This window comes from Silene latifolia, chromosome Y, assembly GCF_048544455.1.
Source record: "Silene latifolia isolate original U9 population chromosome Y, ASM4854445v1, whole genome shotgun sequence".
NCBI classification, from domain to species: domain Eukaryota; kingdom Viridiplantae; phylum Streptophyta; class Magnoliopsida; order Caryophyllales; family Caryophyllaceae; genus Silene; species Silene latifolia.
Window position 1 is genome coordinate 142054716 of NC_133538.1, and position 5211 is coordinate 142059926.

Genomic DNA, 5211 nt, shown 5'->3' on the forward strand with positions numbered 1-5211 from the left:
GGTGATGGTTCCGCGTTTGACATCTATTACATTGTTTGTATGTAAAAACGGTCTACCTAAAATAATAGGTATCTGATTGTCCTCTACAATGTCCAAAAAAATGAAATCGACAGGAATAAAAAACTTACCCACTCGAACGGGTACATCCTCTAGGACTCCTATAGGTCTCTGAGTCGATCTATTCGCCATTTGAACGGTAATATCGGTCACCTTAAGTCTACCAATATTTAGCCTTTCGCAAACAGAATACGGCATGACACTGACACTGGCCCCTAAGTCACAAAGGGCCTTTCCAATTACGTGGTTACCTATAGTGCAAGGAATTGAAAAACTACCCGGGTCCTTTAATTTAGGTGGCACATTGATTTGCGAAAGAGCATTACACTCTTCCACAAGAGCAACATTACCATCATCGCGAAAATTTCTCTTACGATTTAAAATATTTTTCATGAATTTAGCGTAAGAGGGTACCTGGGTAATTAAGTCAGTGAAAGGAACCGTTACCTTGAGATTCTGGACCATCTCCAGAAACTTACCAAACTTACGCTCCAGCTTAGTAGTCTTCAAACGCTTCGGATACGGGACTGCAACACTGGCCGTAGGATCAGTAACCTTCGGCTTCCATAGGTTTAAAACCCCCGTCAAATCATCAATGAGTGAAGAGTCATGCGAACTAGTTGACGGATTTGCATCCTGCTCTGGAGTTCCAGTCGATCGACTGTTATGAGTGGTCGATCGACCAACTTGGCTGGGCGTGAATAGTTCCTGTTCAGAATTGATTTTGTCAGGTGATCCAGTCGATCGACTGACAATGTTGGTCGATCGACTGACTATGCTGGGTGTGAATAGTTTCTGATCAGAAACTATTTTATCTGACGCTCCAGTCGATCGACTGACAATGTTGGTCGATCGACCAGAAGTACTGGCAATTGAGCTCGTTTTTGCACCATAATTTAAACGAGCTTCTTCATCATTTCCCGAGTCTTCCCTTGGCTTGTCGGGACTTTCATAAGAGAGGCCACTTCTGAGATTAATGGCATTAATGGTTTCAATCGGCCCTTCACATTTGCTTGAAGAATTAGCAGCTTGCTTAGCCTCTATATTCTCCAATTGCTTCACAAAATTCTTTGAGGACTCAATCCCGGCTGCTTCCATATTCGGCACTTGAACCAAAAGGAGTTGGACCATTTCTCTCAACTTCTCGGTCTCATCTGAGTTTTGAACAGGTATTTCAACTTTCTCCTTGGAAGCTTCAGAGATCTCGAGCTTCTCGAGACGGGCAGTAATAGAAGTTATAAGTGTCACAACGGCACTCATTTCATCACTTTGCTTTCGTGACTTTCCACGTGAACTTCCAAACTCAGCTCTATGGACTGCCATCTCCTCAATAGTGTTCCAACCTTTATTCTGACCGGTATTGTTTTGGAACTACCATTAGCAAATTTGCATCCAGGATGACCTTGTAATCATCATATAGAGCATTATAAAATAGGATGCAAAGATACCATTATCGGAAACCATGGTGAGGGACGGCTCGGACCAAACTTTTGAAACGTCCCCATGCTTCACAAAAATCCTCATCGCTCCTTTTTGAAAACTTGTGATTTTACTTCTCAAGGCGTCAGTCTTTGAAAGTGGGAAGTACTTCTTGTAGAAGGCTAATGCTAGAGATGTCCAGTCCGTGACTCCAGTCGCTACCCTATCAAGGTAGCGGTACCGATCTCGCGCTGAATCCTTCAAGGAGTATAAGAACATCAACCCCTTTACTTCATCCTGACTCACCCCAGCTGGTATAGGTATGGAACAGCAGTAATCCGTGAAAATCTCCATATGCTTCAAGAGGTCCTCATCTGGTAGACCAGCAAACTGATTTCTCTCCACTAAATCGATATAAGAGGAACGAAATTCGAAGTTACCCGTAGTAGGGGTAGGTAACTGGTGCCCCTTTGGAAGATGGTGTTCCTTTGGCTGTAGATTATCATATATTGTAGCCATAATTGCCAAAATGAGAGTACTCAAGTCTTCCTCTCAAAACCTCGTCTTCTAACCGTGCAAAAGCAAAACTAGAAGCAAAGGTAAGCAACGGTCTCAAGGAACCAAAGTTCCTTGAGACAAGAAAAATAAACTAAAAATAAAGCAAACAGAATTACACCGTCTCCCCGGCAACGGCGCCAAAATTTGATACCGTCGTTTTGTATCAAAATTAAATTTATAATTCCAAACTAAAACTATAGCTAGTGATAGTAAGGGTCGAACCACGGAGAGACAAGGTTGATTTTGTTTGCTAATTTTCTGTCTATGAAGGTAACAATTAATTGGGGGGTTTTGAGATTGGTTGACTAAATGGACTAAATACTAAAATGAAATTTCTCAACAAGATAAAAAAAGGGATCGGGAAATTCGGTTCACCACGGCAATGGTCAGGACAATAAGATAACAGAAATCCTATAATACGGTCTCAGGGGGTATAAGCAAGCCTTTCGATCTATGCTCAAATTAACCTTGCGGTCTTCTAATTCCCCGAAATTTCTCAAAGCTTTCACTCAAGAGAAATTCCAATCTAATGATAGTTCTAATTACTAATCTTTCAATCTAGCAAAAAGACATATCAACAGACGACAAAACCGAAACGGAGGAATTCGTGCTAACAAACAATCCTAATCTATGCCATGGTTCACCTCAATCCCAATCAAAACAATTAGCTACGCATGACTAAAACTAAAACAATTTCTAAATTGATAACAAAGAACAAGATCGACATGATTGAATTTAAATAAAAGACAAAGGACAAGAGATGAATTTCTGGAATTAAATTGATAAAACAAGAATTGAAATAACAAGAGTTAAAAGAAGAAAGGTATTGCATAAAAACTTACTGATTGAATTCAAGAAGAAAGTATCGAAATCGAGGGTTACCGTCTGCAAAGCTAGATCTAAAAACTCAGTTCTTCAATAATGAAAAGCATAACCTAAAAGTTGCTGCGTTCTACTGATAAAAAGAATGCCAAAAGTTAATTACAAGTTGGGCTTTTAAAAGTCTAACACGAAGAAAATAATTCTCTGCTCGAAGAGAGGTCGATCGATCGGTCAAAGCATGGTCGATCGATGGTAAATGCGAAAGTGAGTGTCGATGAGCTTGGTGGTCGATCGACTTTTACAAAGATAGTCGATCGACTGATGGTGCTGTGCAGAAACACTTCTTTTCTTCAAAAACAGCTCTTCACTCCAATGCACGCATCCCAAGGTGAGTGAGTACGACTCTCCTTCTTCTGGGCTTCCTTGAAGTTGCCTCCGGAGGACGAATTAGGCTTAATTTAGCTTACTTCCATTCATTCCTACAATAAATCATAGAAAATGCAAAGTAAACCGTTTCGGGAGAAATAGTAGCCTTAAGCTAACAATTATGCATGGAAATACGTGCCAAAACCACAGATAAAGTGTATAGAATATGCACGTATCAAATGCAAAATAGTCTAGGACTCCTCCTTATAGAGGCACCTCATCTAGGGTCCAGCTAGGGATTTCCTGAACAAAACTTCATTGATTAGTATAAATCTGGATGCTTTAATTTTAAAGCTTCTTACCTCTTTTTTATCTGTTGGTAGTATATCATGCTGCAACCAGTCCTGGTAGGGTTTCCTCACGTTAGTGGTTTCATCCTGACTGGTTGTGTTGCTTATTACTTTTGCCTCCTGTAGCCACTGGGTGCGGGTCTTGCTTTCTCCAAACGCCATTTCTTCCTGATCAGTTTTCAGTATCGCAGGTTCCAGCACGTGAACAATAGGTATGGTAGAGATTGTAGCTGGTTTGAACGTTGCCCCCAGAATAGCTAGGGCGTCTGCCTCCGCATTCTGGTCACTGGGATTTGTTTGATGTTGAACGTGGCAAACCTGAGGGTTAACTCTTTTGCTACTTCTAGGTAGACCAACATATTGGAATCCCTAGTTATATAAGAATCATTTACATGGTTAACAATAAGCTGAGTGTAACACCCCCATTTATTCAGGAGCCTTTAGCTAGGCCTCCCAATTAAATAGAACTGTTACCATCTCGGTTTTCCGAGACAGTGAATAACAAAGATAACAAATCAAAGTACGTTATATAAAATAACCATTAAACCTCTTATTGTAGTCAAAGTGATTAAATTAAACTATAATAATAAAATTTACTACGCAGCGGAAATAAATAAAATTACATAAACAGTGTTAAGTCAAATTAAAGTGATCTAGATAACAGCTACACTCCAGGTCTAACTCACGTCCCAATCCTCCGAAGTCAGCTAATCTCAAGTACCTGTCAGTCAATCTGCTCCCCAATAATTGGTTCATCACATGTGTTGAGTAGAATAACTATGCAACATTAACATACAAAAATAGCAAATGCAATTACGTGGAATAAGTACCACCATCAACCATCCATCTTTACCGTATAGTCGTTCCGGTCTCTGACCAAGGCTCCACCTCTCCGTCGTCCCGCCAACTCCTGGCCCGGGGATAAACTCAAATGTTGTCCCAGTCTGAGACTGAGGATATCTCATAACTCATTGTCGTCCTAGTCCGAGACCGAGGATAATCTCATAACAATATTATGTCCCACAATATAAACACAAATGTCGTCCCAGTCGGACTGAGGATAACCAATAAAATAACATGCCAATATAAATAATCTCATCCAATAATAAACAATCCAGCAATAATTCCACATCCATTAATCCATCCAATTCCACAATAAAATGAGTTGAATAGTTATCCTACCTTTTCGCAATTCTTCCAAAATAAAACAATTAAAGATCAACTAGAAGCGGTCCTCAACAAATTCTCCACATAAACATCATATAATATGCAAAAAATTACTAATCTATCAATACAATAACAATTAAGACAAGAATCTACCCCAAAATCCCCTAAAATAATGCCCAAATCGCATGGTCAAACCCCCAGACAAGGTGGTCAACGCCGGTTAATGCCAGGTCCGAGTGGTCAAGGACGGTGGTGGTCAACAGTGGTTGGTCAATGGTCAACTTACATATGTAAACAATTGACTAAAGCGAGGTTTATAATACTTACGTTATTAAATCTTAGGGTATAATAAGGATGAACAAGGTTCCTTATCTCTCTAGTCTCCTTCTCCCTCTCTCTCTCTATATTTTGTGATTTTATATTTTGTGATTTCTAATTGTGAGCTATAGAATATAAAGTGATAGGTGAATGA

General features: G+C 39.8%; 1 non-coding gene across 1 annotated transcript; it reads left to right on the plus strand.

Annotated features, from left to right (window-relative positions):
• Positions 1-1514: 1514 nt before the first annotated feature.
• Positions 1515-1620, plus strand: LOC141635975 (small nucleolar RNA R71). The gene has a single exon (XR_012540623.1). It is a non-coding gene; the product is annotated as a small nucleolar RNA R71 (small nucleolar RNA).
• Positions 1621-5211: the final 3591 nt, after the last annotated feature.